The sequence below is a fragment of the Pinus tabuliformis genome, chromosome 3_1 (assembly GCF_031772625.1).
Source record: "Pinus tabuliformis cultivar Carrire ecotype Pingquan chromosome 3_1, CPIR1, whole genome shotgun sequence".
Classification (NCBI taxonomy): domain Eukaryota; kingdom Viridiplantae; phylum Streptophyta; class Pinopsida; order Pinales; family Pinaceae; genus Pinus; species Pinus tabuliformis.
Genome location: NC_142301.1, coordinates 85,287,180 through 85,304,772, shown reverse-complemented (window position 1 = coordinate 85,304,772; position 17,593 = coordinate 85,287,180).

Sequence of the window (17,593 nt, the reverse complement as noted above, 5' to 3'; positions counted from 1 at the left end):
CCTTTTGCAATTGCGATCATTGATATGCGATATCAGTGCTTTGCATCATGAACTATCGATATGCTATGCATCGTGGGCCTTTGACCGCTGATATGAGATATTTGCTTTGACCTCCCCTATTGCTACTTTAGAAAAATGTTGATTACGATTTGCAATGTACTCCCAGACCTCCCATATGTTTTTCTCCTTCACTTCAAAAGCAACAAAACCCATGAACTTCAACATGCCATATCATTTGACTCAGAATTCCATTTTCATACTTCCATATACCCTTGGAAATCTCATTTTAAGAATTATGCAAAGGAGAGGGTATGATTTAGCTTTGAGAGCTTCTGTGTCTTGGAAGATGGCTTCAAAATTCACTGCTCTTTCGCAACTTTGGTCAAATGAAAACTCATAATGCGGTGAGTGACCACACCATCCACGAGATTTACTTGGTTGCATTCCTTTGAAGACAACACGAAAGTACTCCACATCTCCCCGTCGTGAAGTTCTGGTTTTCCTTTCAAGTATGATATCTGTGGGCAACTTCTCTAGATACTCTAATGAAAAATTATCCACTATAGTAATCTGTACAACCTCTTTGGTATCCATAATCAATGGAGGTTCATAAAGCTTCAGGTTTTCAACACTTATTATTGAGTACATTTGTATATAAGCGAGCAAGTCAAGGTGAAATGCATTGTCTCCAATATTTTCCAATGTGGTGAAGGGACCATATCGAATGGGTCTCAATTTCTTCCCTCCCCCCTTCATTCTATCCTTGCTAATATGGAGCCATACCTTGTCCCCAAATTGAAAGTGATGGTCAACTCAGTGCTTATTATGTCGAACTTTATATCGATCCTAACTCTTCTCCAACTACTCTTGTAGTTCCTGCTGAATCACCTGTATCCACTGAATAAAATTTCATGCTTTGTCCCTATCATCTCGTCCATAGTCATCCCCATCCCAAATACCAAGTCTAAGGGATCCCTTGGTAGATAACCAAAACATGTCTAGAACGGTGAGCTCTATGTGGATGAATGTTTTGCTCGATTGTATGCATGTTGCACATAAGGAAGCTATTCATCCCACAACTTGGGATGTTTCCCACAATAGCCTCGTAACAAGCGTACCATGGTTCGGTTGACAACCTATGTCTACCCATCATTCTGTAGCTTAAATACCGTACTTCTTTTCAGCTTAATGTCCATCATTCTCTACAAGCTGGTCTAGAACTCTTTAAGAAAGCAAGAGTCTCAATCTGACACAATAGATGTGGGCAACCCAAAATGGACCCAAACATGATGAAAGAAAATATAATCAGTCTGCTCAATAGTGACCTACTTTTTACAAGGCATTAAAATACACATTTTACTACAATGATCCATGACAACATACAAATAGTTGTGGCCTTTCCTAGACATAGGAAAACCTCCTACAAAATTCATGGACACACTTTCCCATGATCGACTCGGAATAGGGAGTGGTGTGTAGAGCCCAAGTTTTCTATTAGAGGGTTTTGAAACATAACACAACACACAACACTTTACAAAGTGAGTCACAATTTTTTTCATATGAGGCCAAAAACAAAACCTCTGTAAATGACATAAAGTTATTTCAACCCCAAAATGAAAAGACACAAGAGAGTTATGAGCCTCTTAGATTACATGTACCCTTTCATTAATGGGTATGCACAACTTGCCAAGGTGGTACAATAGTTTTTCCTGCAAATAATAATCGTCCACCTATGATCCACAAGTTAGTTTTGCATATATCTCTTTAAACCATTATAATTAGCATATTGTTCAGCATAACTTTCTAATGATAAAGAAGCATTTTTTCAAAACTACAAATGCATAAATAGGAGGGCGAGAAAGCCTATATGCTACTTTGTTGTTGACACCCTTCTTGTATTTTATTAACAGATGAAACTATTAGAGGAATCCCATCCATCTGAAATGGCGGTCTTGTTGAAGCTTGGTCTGTGACTGAAGTTACTGCAAGGGCTGATGATCCATATGGATGATGGTCTCCTACCAATTAGGTAGTGTTTCCACTTCTTTACACTCTAAATCAAGGCGTACAACTCCCTGTCGTACATGGGATAATTCACAACAACCTTGGAGAAAGTCTTTGAATGGTAACATACAGGCTTCCTTTGTTACATCAATACATTGCAATGGCATATCCACTGGCATTTATTTCAATCTGAAAAGGCTACTGAAGGTATGGTAAGGCTAGCAGTGGTGCTATGTCGATCTTCTCTTTCAGCGTGTCGAAGGATTTCTACTACTTTCGTTCCCATTGAAAGGCATACTTCACACTTGTCAATGTGTGTAAGGTGGCTGTAATAAAAGTGAGGTTTGCAATGAACCTTCTCCAATATTGTACGACACCCAAAAAACTTTCGACCTATATAACATTTGTGGGCTCAGGCCACTTCATAATCACATCTACTTTAGAGGGATATATTTTCAATTGCCCATTAAGGACTATGTGACCTAAATAAACCAACAAGGTGTTCCCAAACTCACACTTTGACAACTTTACATACAATTTTTCATTTTTTATAACATCAAGCACTTTCTTCACATGATATAAAAGTTCATCCCATGTCCTACTATAAACAAGAATACCGTCCAGATATACAAGCACAAAATTATCAATAAAAGGCCTAAACAGTTCATTCATTACCCTCATAAACGTGGTCGGAGCATTGCACAGTCTGAATGGCATCACCATCCATTCAAACAACCCCTTCTTGGTTTTGAATGCAGTTTTCCAAATTTCTTGTTCTTCAACTCTAACCTAGTGATATCCACTACGCAAATCCAGTTTTGTAAAATAGACAACATTTTCCAACTGATCTAATAATTCATCAATGCAAGGGAAAGGGTATCGATTCTTCACCGCAATTTTGTTTAGTGCCCTGTATTCTACGCACAATATCCATGTGTTGTATTTCTTTGGCACAACCATGATTGGTGAGCCGCATGGAGAAGAACTCGGTCTGATGACCCCTTGATTTAGCAACTCTTGCACCTATTTCTTGATATCCTCCATCTTGATAGATGTCATCCTATACATGCCAATATTCGGTAAAGGAACATCCTGTTGTAAATGGATCTCATGCTGGATTTCCCATTTTGGGGTAATCCTCTCGGTTCCTAAAAAAATCCATCATAGTCAGAAATAATTTCAAACAATTATTTCTTATGATCAAGATCACAACCTTTGAAAGTGTCAGTGGTCTCAGCCTCCTTTACTCTCAACACCATGAGTAGACACCCTTTACTGGAATTAACCAATCATTTAATCTGTGTTGCACTAACAAGGCTAGCACTAACTTTCGTATGATGAGATCTAACTATATATTATACCCTGTTCTTCATGAGGTGGTATTTATTTTCGTGCCGAAAGAAAACTACCTTTCTATCATATAGATGTAGACTTCCCAAGATAATTCCACAGATATCCAAAGGCACAACATCTAACTCTAGCTCATTAACTAATTTGGAAGAAATTACAAATCTGGCCCTACACAGCTTGGTTACTTGTAATTTTTCTTTATCACTTAGCCAATGAAGTAGGTATGGACTCAGATGAGGCTTAGTTTCGAGGCCTAAATTTTTCACTGAGGACTCTGAGATTAAATTTTCTTGGGAACCCGAATCAAAAAGAGTTTCCACCTTTATGTGTTTTATAATAACCCTGATGTGGAACAGTTCAATTCTCTTCCACTCATTACTTACAGGCTCATTCAAATAACTAGTACTTACAATTGAATCAAAATTATTACTAACAAAAGGATTACCTTTTGCACCCACGGCTGTGATCAATATCTCATCGCCAAAATTTGATCCAAGGTCCTATTGTGTTGTTGCCATTGTCTTCTTCTTGCCCTTTTCATTGAATCTCTTTGGTCTCAGCTCCGGATGTAGCTTCCAATAGTGGTCCTAGTCATGACCTTCTCCCTTGCAATGCGTACAAGATGGTGATGCTCCATCCTCTTTATTAGTTGTGATGGTCTTCTTACCCTTCCCCTTGAATTTCTTCTGGAATTTTCCATGCTGAGGGTTGAAGAGTGTTTTCTTGGCTTGATCATCTCTGTCATTCTTGCCTCATCTTTCAAGATGAATCACCTTTACACTGGCTGCATCAATCATAGTAGGCTCGAGCAATATCAATGAGTGTCTTATGTAACTATGTAGCGCACCAACATACTTAGTTAAAGTCTCATGTGAATCTAATGAGATGCCCAGATACAATGCTTTTTTCTAAAATTCTTCAGTGAAGCTTTGCACATTTTGGCCTTTACCTTGCTTTGGATATTTCCATTCCATTAATGCCTTTTTTGTAACCCAAAGGGTAAAATTGGTCTTTCATTGTAGAAATAAAATTGGAGCAATAGGAAAGAAGGTTACCCGAATTTTTTCTACCCTTCTGCAACTTTCTCTCCCACCAAATGAGGGCAGTGCCACTTAGTCAAAGAGATGATTATTGGACCTTTGCCTCATTTTCTTCGATCTGTTGAATCCGACAGTAGACCTCTATCTGTCTTATCCAATTATAAATTTTGTCTACACTACACTCTCCATTATACATGGGCAAGTCAAAGTTTACATCTAGCTAGAAGAATGGTTTCTTAAATGTATGTGTGGAATCATGATTAGAGTGATGAGAACTATCACTTGAAGAAGGAGAGGGAGGAGGCTCTTCTCCACCACCTTCAAGATTTTATGATCCATTATCATCGACATCTTCCTTCTCGTGCCCAAGTTCCTTCTCATACTCTGAAAACATCTTGTCCACTTTCTCTGCCTTATTGTAGAATACCTTGTGGAAATTTTGTTCCTCTTTCCAACAAGCTTCTTCATTTTCCATGTTTCTTCTTCGTTGTGCATGTCCTGCTTCAGGATCAAAGGACTTAAGATTTCCTTTTCCTTTTCGCAGCTTTTCTTGAGTTAGCATATACTCATGAAATTCTCATCAATAAAGACTTGCTCCGATACCAAACTTGATCCAAGATCTTTTACTTATGGATGCATCAGAATTACATGAAACGGAGATTATCAACCATGGAACTTAAAAGAACATAAAACAATGTGGAAATAACATGATAAGCATGAAACCATGACACAAATATTTGATTATGGAGTTCGTCCAATTTGGACTACGTCTCCCAGCCTACTCAATAGTGGGGATTCCTCCTTTCATTAAGTGGCATAAAAAGAGATAAAAGTACAAGCAACATTCAATTACAATCATTATACCTCTAATTTGGAATATGGTGAAAGAATGGAGAGCCCAGCTTCAGAAACAGACAGTACCATCGAAATCCTGGAAAAAAATTGTGCAAAAACACCTATCCGAACACCTAATTCGGATAATCGGGCTTTTTGCACCCTCTCATAACCTCCCTGTTGCCAGGTCAAGTTACTGTTATGTATAATGTTATGAACTATCGGCCAGTCCCCTCCTTTTTCATGTGCAGACCGTCCCATATATATAGCTTGATTAGCTGACTCTTCAATTTCAAGCAGTTCCAAACAGATGACAAATTTTAACAAGCAGGCATTTCCAACAGAGATTCCCGGGCCGTGAATAGTACGTAGGCAACAAAACCTGTTTAAACATAGATAAATCACTTAAACATCATTTTCACATGAATCAGCGTATTCCCTGAATCCCAATGGCTTTATTGGTGTTGATAACCCATCGGCGCAGAGATCACAAATCACAATCAGTGGATAGACCCAAGCCTTTACAACAAGTGCCCTACAATAACAATGAACCCAACAGGTTATTAAACACAATATATAATATATCGGGTCCATAAGCCTCATTGCAAATCGCAATCGACGAGACATGAAGTTTGGTACTCTATGCGACTGCTTCCCTTTGCAAACTGCGATTGCGATATCACAAATCGCAATCTAACTCTATGATTTTGATATATCACATCGCAACCTAGCTTGCTCATGGGGCTGATTCTTTAACTCTTCCCCTCCTTGTGATCTGCGATTGCAATTTATTGCATCACAACTCGATAGTGCTGGGGGCCGATTTTCTTAAGCCATTACCTCTTCCTTCTGTGATATACAGGACCAATGGTGGTCTGCCACTTGGCACTTCCCCATTCATTGAGAGTTTTTCCACGTCACTTCCTCCTGCCACCTATTCAAGTCAAACTTGACCTTTGACTTGCTCTAACTTCTTCATATGAACTCAGATTTGAGTGTTGTTTACACTATTGGAATCAGGATGACGAGCACTTAGTCCGATGATAATTTTATAGAGTTTCTGCTAATTTCCATTTTGAACCTTCTTAACATGCCCCTGGTACTTTTTAGAGATCCACTTGGATCAACAACATATAATTCAAATGTAACCAGTAAATACTTCATAACAATGGAGTTGGAATCAAATCTCTTAATGCAGATGATTCCTAAATTGTCAAATGACAAAACCCTACACCAACTATCATCTCAATAGATAATTGTTAACAGAATGTGTTGACAAAATGTGCCAAAGAAAACATTGTTACTAAGTGTCAATTTGAAAGCTTTGCAAACATCAAGAAAATTGTTGAATAGTAAAAGACATCAAAATGTTCTAATAAGACTTAAAGAAAATTACCCCATTGAAGCCTTGGAAGTTTTTCAACAAAAGAACCCTGTAATTGCTTAAATTGAAGAATTTTGAGATGGAATATATAGGAAAACACTCAAAACATTCTACGAGGGTAATCCCTAAGGAAATCCCTCTTACAAAAGAAATAAACAATGAATGCAACAATCGATTAGATATATAAAATCTAAGGCAAAAAATGAATTTTACTTGCAACATGTTATTCGTGTTATTCGAAGAGATGCCGAAGAATTGGGTTGGAAATCAAATGCTTTGTGAAAATAATTTCCTCCTCCTCTACTTCCTCGACATCTTGCTCCTGGTATTGTTGAGCATTGGACAATGGTAGATACCCACTTCTAAATGGAATTGGTAGGAATGATTGCTCAAATGGAATCGGAATTGTTATTCACCTGGGTATTTATTCTTTTATGAGATTGTATTGATGCTTCGGGGTGATCAACCACCCCTCCTTCTACTTAATTATTCTTGAAAAGGAAGGTCTTCTACTATCTCTTGAATGAAAGGAAGTATAACTAGATCGAGGACTATATTTGAAGCAACTGGTCATGGATCGAGAATGGGATCTAAACTGGACTATGACTATAAAATAGAAATGGAAATGAAAGGCTTATGTCAAAACAACTGTTGAACATATGTTAATATCATAATGGGGAGGGATATAAGGAAAAGGTTCTCGCTTTCACCAAAGGGAGGATAAATTACCCTTTCACTTGGAGATATCCACATGTGGGCATCCTTCTCCTACTTTTCCAAACTAGTGAACCTATGATGCTCCCCTTCATGCCTATCTAAAAATCTTGGCAATGTAAAGTATCGACCTATGCTCCTCTCATCATGACTATATGAAAACCTCACAATGAAAAGTCCCATGTACATGACCTCGTTTAAGGTGAAATTAAAGGTTAAGACAAAAATACATTTAAGATGAAATTAAAGGCTAGCATGAAAATATGACCTCATATCTAAAATGTTTAAGACAAAAGATTTCTTTTGTCTTGAAAAAATGTCTTAAAAGCCCCCTTTTTGTAGTAGTGATCATTTTCTTTTTTGGATGTAATTAACCCTATATTTCCTCGTTTTATTAGTTCAAAAATCCAATTCATTGAATGTATGTCGGAGGTTTGGTTGAAATTCTATTTCACCTATTATTAAAGTGTGTGATGAGTACAACCTTTTTGGAGAATTGCGAGAGTGAAACATGCGTGGAAAGAAAGAAAATTGAGAGATGGTTTTGGGTGTTAGGAAAAGTAGGAATGAAAAGTGGGTATTTAAGATAGTTTATTGGAACTAGAATTTTATAGAGGAATAGGTAGTTAGAGGAAATTACCCGAGAGAAAGTGAGCTTGCTCTACAATCACTCGTGGAGTCCCCAACCAAATTGAGAGATTCCCTTACTAACCTATGTTGGAGTTTTAAAGGGAAGTGGGATAGCCTAAAACACTGCATGGTAAAGAAGGGGATTCCATTTAATAGATTATGCATGTTGAAGGGAAGAAAGTTGGACGATTGGAATTACCATAGGGGTTAGATTATTGTGAAATTCACTAAATATTGGGCTACTTTAACCCTCTCTAAGTAAGCTAAACTACTAATGAGAAAACTTAAGTGGTAAAGTTTATAATTATACAAAAACATCCCATATCTATAAAATAAATATTCTTATAAATGTTATAAAATAAATATTCTTATAAATGTTATAAAATAAATGACTCTTAAATATTTTCACTTAAATTTCTAAATATTAGGTTCACTTTAAATTTCTAAATATTTAGAACTATTGTATATACGAGTAAATATTTGAGCTCATACCTATTTTGCACACATATATTTCTCCAAAAATATAAATAAATTAATAAATAACTCAAAAAATTATATATATATTTCTTTACCATCTCTTTTTTACTTATTTAGTGTGGTTTTATGTTTATTATTTGAATTTGCAAAGTCGAAAATGGGTGGACGTGGACCGGCCAGAAGAAAAGTTAAAATAACTCCCGTTGATAAATTAAAAAGAATAATGCCGACATCTTTTTTCAATTACCTTGATAACTTCTTCCCTCCAAAAAATTCAACTTATATAAAAGAAGCTGACCTTTGAGTCTATCCAAAGTGGTAAACCTAACCAACCATGCACAGGCTCGGACAAGCTTTTCTTTTGACTTTGGGCAGGAACATTCACAAATCTAATCACGTGGTCTCTACTCTTTTTGCGAATGCAGTCATAACAATTTTTTCGAAGCTTTCTCTCGTGGGTGTGGGAGCTTTTATGGTTTTTTTAAGGTTATTACAGTACTGGTCTGAAATATAATATGGATGTCTTTGCACTTCTTATCCTTGCCCTGTTATGGTCACCGGCATTAATTACCTTTCTCTTCGCATTTGCACTCCGGTCGTTGATGTTGATTTTCATCACCCGCAAGTATCTTGCTCAGGCGACTTTTATTCTGAGTTGTACTCTCCTGACCTGGAATTTTATCCTCAGATGTTGTCTCGTGACCTGGAATCTGGCAGTCTCTGCGATGCTCGCGAAGGGCTGGGGATGGAAGATGTATTGGCCCATTTTTGCCTCCACCTGTGGAGTGACATTTTGTATAATATATGCCATATTTCACTATAACCCTCCTCCGCCTGTCTGTCAAACCAAATTAGGGTTGTTCGATCATCTCAATTCCCATCAACTCATCAATTTTGTCAAAGGGTTGTTCAATTATGTCAATCCCCGTAACTGCAGGCGCCCTGAAAATGCCAGTGCGGCTCCGTCTCACTCGAAGGACCTCAGTCCCGCAGCCGTCGAAAGGCCGGTAAGCATGAAACTACGTTGCTTCAGATATATTATCTTTGAATTTAGTGGAGCTGTTTTGTTATGCCTGTCCCTTCCAAATGTTTTCAGTATTTTCCCAGTGTGGACTGAATTCACGAGGAATATTACGTTATGGGCTAAATTATGTGTGGTTTTGTTATGTTTATTCAGAAAAAATTATGGTGGTCAGCAATCTGGTTGGCATTAATTAGCCCCGACTACATTGCTTATACGATTATTAACGCAAGCATGTGTCTCCTGCTCTGGACTGTGACAATCTTTGACATGGTCACTATGAACTCGGGATCGGGGAAGGTTTGGTCGAGTTTTGTCAAGACGTGTGGTTTGACGGCACCTATGATATTTATGATATATGTGGATATACTCATGGACAACTCTCCTCAGCCCATCTCCCACACCCGTAGCCGTCCCGTCAAAGGGCTCTTTGATCCTCTCAATCCCTCTCTGGTGAAAGGCCTGTTCAATATCTGTCGAAGGCGCGCTGAAAGTGCTGAAGATGCCACTGCAGCTTCCTCTGGATCCATCGAAATACCGGTATGCATGAAACTGTATACGTTGCTTCAGATATATTATCTTTCAGTTTGGTGGAGCTGCTTTGTTATATTTGTTTTAATTTTTTTCCAGCATGGATTGAATTCGGTAAGGATGTTCTTTCCTTAATTTACGAATTGATAAACCTGGGTTTTTGGGTTTTTTTTTTTAATATCAATAGAGATGCTTTCATGAAATTTAAAAATATGGTTATCTTATACTATTTTTCATTACATGCAGAATGTGATTCCTGAGAAAGGAGAAGGCAAAGCTACCAAACAGGACGACGAGGTGGTGTATACAGTAGAAAACAATGATAAGGAGGAGGAGGCGGTTCATACCGTAGAAAACAATGAGAAAAGTAAATGTCAGGAGGAAGACGAGGAGGTCTGTACTGTAGAAACTCCTCATAAAGGAGAAGGCAAAGCTACTAAACAGGAGGAAGAGGTGGTTTATACTGGGAAATTCCTAAGAAGGGAGAAGGCAAATCTATCAAACAGGAGGACGAGGTGGTTTATATGGTAGAAAACAATGACGAGGAGGAGGATGTGGTTTATAAGGTAGAAAACAATGAGAAAAGTAAATGTCAGCGCAACGAAACTGATCTTGATGATGGCTGGGAAATCATAGAGGAAGCTGAAATTAATGAGTGCTTTTCAGAAGTGGCCAAAGAAGTGGTTTAATTATTTTATATAGAGTTCTAGTTTTTCTATTTAATGTTAAAATAAATGGAAAAAGTATATAAGTGTGTTTAGTTTGAAATAATGTATATAGAATTTTATTTTAATTATTAGTAAAAGTGCATCAAATATGTTAGTTCCTCTTCAAATGATTTATTTAGTATTTTTTTATTAAATAAAATTGATTTTGATCTGTATTAGAACCAAAAGATTAAAAATAAAATAAAATTAAGCATTATAGCCCTGGATTATAATGGATTAAAGTAACCATCCGCCATAACCAATTATACTCAGAAAAATAATCTATCGACCACAATCATCTTCATTTATTTTTATCTTTATCCTTTCATCATGCTCACTCCTCCCCTTATCGTTCCATCTTCCTACTCGATTCCTTAGCAAAATAAACCTCCTCCAACCATTTTTATCCACGTTATGATTACTCATATATGTCACAATTACCCTTTTCCTACCTCTATATTTTTTTACCTTTCAAAGACCTAGAATCGCTCAAAAACCTACCATCACTCCTCGTTTCACTTTCTTTTGATTATATTATTGTTAATCTATTAAATTGTCTATTTATGTCCAAGAAACCATTATTACATTTATTGATTAAAAATCTACAATCGCTCGTTGTTTGACTTTCTTCTGATTATATTATTGTTAATCTATTAACTTGTCTATTTATGTCCAAAAAAACCATTATTACTTTTATTGATTAATAGAGAATTTTGGGAGATAAAAACCATTATTACTTTTATTGATTAATAGAGAATTTTCCCAAACTTTGTTGGGTTGAATAAAAAAAAGAATTCTTGAGTAACAAAATTGTAAAGATATTAAATTTCTACTTAAATTTAATAATTCAATTTAATTTTTTAATTATTTGGTATTGTTAATTTTCATACTTTATTTTACATGGCAACCTATTATTTTATAATCTAATTTATTTATATTATTATCACAATCATTTTCAATTTTTTCTTAAATTATATATCTAACATATTGTTTGTGTCCAAGAAACCATTATTACCATTATTGATTAATAGAGAATTTTCCTAAACTCCATAATCATTATTCTTGCGTTGAATAAAAAATAAGAAAAGTAACAAAATTTAAAGATATTAAATTTCTACTTTAACTTAATAACTCAAATTTTTAATAATTTAGTCTTTTTAATTTTCATATTTTATTTTGCATGGGTATTTATTATACTTTAGAAGTGTTGGTTATTTTTGGATGGGGAAAAATACCAAAACCAAGATTCAAACTAAACACAGAGACAATGCTCTGTTCTTTGACTCCAGGATCTTTTATGCACAGAGAGACTTAAAAAAAATTACTGAGGAACAGAGTATTTCACCATAAAAAAACATTCTATTCATTAAAACCTGATACAAAGATTTACCACTGTAAAATCCTTCTTATATTCACTGCTGTGAAAAACAACTTTTACAGGCTGCTGTAAAACAAAACTTTACTGCTGTAATAAAAATTACATACTCCCCGCACTGCTGTGCATTTTCATCTTACAAAGAAAACAAAAGTCAACTTAAAAAAAAACATCCGCTCCACCATTTGCGGTATTTCACTTTGCTTCACCACCAGTAAAAAGAACATACATATTTTCATATGCGCTCCCACGGTTTTCATTTATACATTATGCACTGCTGTGCATCACCATGGCTTTCATGGAAGTCAACCTTCTTTATATTCTATATATATCTAAACCTATGTATATGACCAAAAACATAAAAAAGAACAAAAACATATGTGTCGTAAACAGAAATTTAAATCATATACCAACTCTCAACAAACAGCAATAAATTCATTAAATTCCTTTCGGCGGTCAACGGAATGTCTAATACTCCACGCAATATTTAATTTGCTGCAGGCCCGTGCACCTTTAGGAGATCGACGGCGGAGGACACGGGAGCTGATCCTACGGTGGACAAAGATATCGGAAGCCCTCACTTGAGTGAACGATAGCTCCCGATATGTCAGAGTTGCTTACGTCAGGCGAGAGCCACGTGCCTGCACCAAAACGCATCGGAGGCCAATATACGGAAACTGCTTTTTGTTGGATGGCGGTGCGATATCCCTTGGCGGTTTTATGGTTTCGTTCGGTGGTTTGGGCTGCGTACGTAGGCAGCGTTGAAATTATGACTTCAACACTCCCCTTTAATTTCAACAGCTGGGCATTCGGTCATACCGAGACACTTCCTAAAAAATTCAAAGCTTTTCTGATCCAGTGGCTTTGTCAATATGTCCGCAACCTGTTCTTGAGTCCTGCAATGTTCCAAGACAATTTCTCCATTGTTCACCAATTCTCTGATGTAGTGAAACCTTGTATCAATGTGTTTCGTTCTCTTATGAAACACTGAATTCTTTGACAATGCAATAGCTAAGCTATTGTCACAAAAAATCACTGTCGCCTTTGCCTGCTCTTGGCCTAAGCTTCTCAACATTCTTCTCATCCACACTGCTTGACATGCTGCTGCTGTAGCTGCCACATATTCAGCCTCTGCTGTAGACAATGCTACAATGGACTGCTTCTTAGAAGCCCATGAGATGGCTCCTGAACCCATATTAAAAACATAACCGGAAGTGCTCTTCCGATCATCTACACTTCCAGCCCAATCACTGTCAGTGTATCCAACCAAATCTGAATGTTCTGAGGCATGATATAGAATTCCAAACATTTTAGTGCCTTTGACATACCTCAAAATTCTCTTTGCTGCCTGCCAATGTGCCTCCTTTGGCCTCTCCATAAATCTGGAAATCAAACTAACAGCATACATTAAATCAGGCCTAGTTGCTGTTAAATACATAAGGCTGCCCACAATGCTTTTGTACAGGCTAGGATCAAAATCCTTGCTGCTGTCCTCTCTGTTGAGCTTTAATCCCATCACTGTGGGAGTGATTGCTGCCTTGCATTCTTCCATCTTAAATCTGCCCAAAACTTGATTTACATATCTTGCTTGAGATATAAAAATTCCTTTTTCATTTTGATCTACTTCTATGCCTAAGAAGTATCTCAACAAACCCATGTCAGTCATTTCAAATTCATCCTTCATGACTAATTTAAAATTCTCAATAAGATAAATATCATTTCCAGTGAAAATAACATCATCTACATACAAGACAACAATTAAGATTTTACCATCATTTTCCTTGATGTAGACTGTGGGTTCTCCTTCACATTTGTCAAATTCATTATCCAATAGATAAGAATCTATCCTGCTGTACCATGCTCTTGGCACTTGCTTCAGCCCATAAAGAGCTTTCTTCAATTTTCACACTTTGTGCTCTTCACCTTTCTTCTCATATCCGAGAGGCTGTTCCACATAGACCTCTTCCATTAACACTCCATTTAGGAATGCTGATTTCACATCCATTTGGTAGACTTTCCATTTGTTTTGTGCTGCTATGGACAGCACTGCTCTCACGGTTTCCATTCTTGCAACCGGGGCGAAAGTCTCCTCATAATCTCTTCCATACTGCTGCTTGTAGCCTTTGACAACCAGCCTTGCTTTATGCCTTTCAATTTTGCCTTCAGCATTGCTCTTGGTCTTGTAAACCCATTTAACTCCAATGACTTCTTTACCTTTTGGTAGCTCAACCAAATCCCATGTTTTGTTTCTCTCTATGGCATTGATCTCCTCATCCATAGCTTCTATCCATTTCTTATCTTTGATTGCTTCCTCGAAATGAATAGGATCATCAACATGACAATACAAGGCAAATAAGGAATTCATTCCTTCATCATAAATGTCACTTAGATTTCTAAATTTCTTACCTCTTTCACTTGGTGTGCAAGTGCTTGAAGATGCACTTGAATTTCCTCCTTGTGGTGTGCTTGGAGAAGCACTCTCACTTATCCTCAATGGTGTTCCTTGCTGTCCTTGTGTTGGCGCTGCTGTTTGGGGATGCATTTCAGCCACCTCCTCATCATCTTCATCATGAGACAAACAGTTTTTGACATTCACTGTTTTCTCTATGCTTCCATCCCAAGCTTCCTCTTCAATGAATTGAACATCCCTGCTGACAAAGAACTTCTTGGTAGATGGAATGTACAGCCTGTAGGCTTTGGATTCATCACTGTATCCAATGAAGATGCATTTCTCCCCTTTGTTGTCCAACTTCCTCCTTAGCTGATCTGGTATGTGTGCATAGGCCACACACCCAAAAACTCTCATGTGGGTGACTCCTTGCTTTCTCCCACTCCATGCCTCTTCTGGCACTTTGTTCAAGACTGCTTTTGTAGGACACCTGTTCAATATATAAACTGCACAATGTACAGCTTCAGCCCAATACTCATTTGGCAAATGCTTTGCCTTCAACATGCTCCTTGCCATATCCATGATGGTCCTGTTCTTCCTTTCAGCAACTCCATTTTGCTGTGGGGTGTACCGAGTTGTAAACTGTTTATGAATTCCATTTTCTCTACAAAACTTTAGGAATTCATTTGAGATATACTCACCTCCTCTATCAGTTCTCAATACTTTTATGTGCAGCCCGCTTTGGTTCTCCACAAGTGCTTTGAAATTTTGGAATTTCTCAAAGACTTCACTTTTGTTCTTGAGGAAATATATCCAAGTCTTTCTTGTAAAATCATCAATGAATGTCAAGAAATATAGGCTGTCAGCTAATGATGGAGCTTGCATTGGTCCACACAAATCTGAGTGGATAATCTCTAAGGGTGTCTTTGCCCTTATGCTTTTCCCTGATGGAAAACTTTCTCTGTGTTGTTTTCCCAAAATGCAGCCTTCACATAGGCTGTCCGGTTTCTCTATCAATGGTAATCCCTTTACCATTCCCTTTCTGCTCAATAAGTTTAGACCTCCAAAATTGAGATGCCCAAATCTCAAGTGCCACAACCAATTTTCATCCTTTGGCACGCTTTGGAAGGCCTCTTGGGTGACTGCTGCCATTTCCCTTTTGTTCTTCATGTCTGCCCTGATCCGGAGAGGGAACATCCTGTTCCTTGTCATCTTCACTTCAGCAATGCATCTTTTGCTGGGTGGTATATCCATGATGGTGCACACATCATTTTCAAAGTAAACATTGTAACCCTTTTGGATAAGTTGTCCAACACTCAATAGGTTACATCTCATTCCGGGGACATAGTAGACATCTGCTATGGTTTTCCTTTCTCCTTGTTTTGTAAATATTTTTACCTCCCCTTTTCCCATAACAGACACTTTACTATCAGTTCCTAGTGTGACCTCTGATTTCAAATTCTGATTTAAGGCTGAAAAGAGGGCTATATTCCCTGTCATATGGTTGCTGCAACCTGAGTCTAAAAACCATATGTCCTCACTATGTGTTTCAGCCATGTTACAAGCTAACAGGACATTTTCTTGACTGCTGTTTTCTCTTGTAACATTTGCATTTTGTCTGCTGTTCTTATCATGTTGTTTCTTTCTACAATCACTAGCATAATGTCCATACTTTTTGCAATAATAGCATTGAACATTAGATTTATCATACCTTTGTCCTTGAGCCTGATACTGATCTCTTTGTTGGCTGCTGCCTTGACCTTGGTTCTGATTTGTATTGCTGCCTCTTCCTTGTGCATTTGCTGGGCTGTTCCTTCCACCTCTGTTCTGGCTTCTGCCTCTTCCTCTTTTGTTTCCTTTGCCTTGACCTCTTCCTCTTCCAAAGGACATCTGGGTCTTGAAGGCTTGCTCAAGAGATGAGTTTTCATTCCTACTCAACCTCTGCTCATGTGTTATCAGTGATGCATGTAGCTCATCAACTGAATAGTTTGAGAGATCCTTTGTCTCTTCAATGGTGGTGACTATGGCATCAAACCTTGAGGGTAAGACCCTCAATATTTTCTCCACTATTCTTCTATCTTCAATTGTTTCTCCATGAGTTCTCATTTGTGTGATTACACCAATTACATGAGTGAAGAATGATTCAATGTTGTCTGACTCCTTCATGTTCAAATTTTCAAAATCCTTTCTCAGCATTTGCAATTTTGCTGTCTTCACTCTCTCCATGCCTTGATAGACTGTCTTGAGGGTTTGCCATGCTTCATTTGATGTTTTAGCTGCTGCTATCCTTGGAAATATACTCTGGTCTACTGCTAGATGCAACAATAAAATGGCCTTTGCATCCTTCTTCCTATTGCTCTTCAGGAGATCTCTCTCTCCCTGAGTTAATGCATTGAACTCAGTTTCATCTGCTGGTTCTTCAAAACCTTCCTCAACTATTTCCCATAAATCTTGAGAAGCAAACAAGGCTCTCATAGTTATAGACCAGTAGTCATAGTTCTTCCCATTAAACTGTGGGAGCTGGGTGTTAAACATACCCATACCAGTGCTTGTGCTAGCCATTCCTTGACTGTGTATGTAAAAAAAAAACTCACTGTTTCTTCAGCAACACAAAAAAAAACTTTTGAAATACCTGAATCCTTTGATGTCTGAGTCTTCTGTTTGCCTGAGAGGTTTTGCTGCAGCTACAAACCTTCTCCCTTCAGCTTCTTTAACTTCTTTAAAGAGCCTGGTCCTGCTCTGACACCACTGTTGGGAATTTATGATGGGGAAAATACCAAAAACCAAGATTCAAACACACAGAGGCAATGCTCTGTTTTACCTCCACAGGATCTCTTTGTTCACAGAGAAGCTTAAAAAAAAATTCACTGAGAAACAGAGTATTTCACCATAAAAAAACATTCTATTCATTAAAACCTGATACAAAGATTTACCACTGTAAAATCCTTCTTATATTCACTGCTGTGAAAAACAACTTTTACAGGCTGCTGTAAAACAAAACTTTACTGCTGTAATAAAAATTACATACTCCCCGCACTGCTGTGCATTTTCATCTTACAAAGAAAACAAAAGTCAACTTAAAAAAAAACATCCGCTCCACCATTTGCGGTATTTCACTTTGCTTCACCACCAGTAAA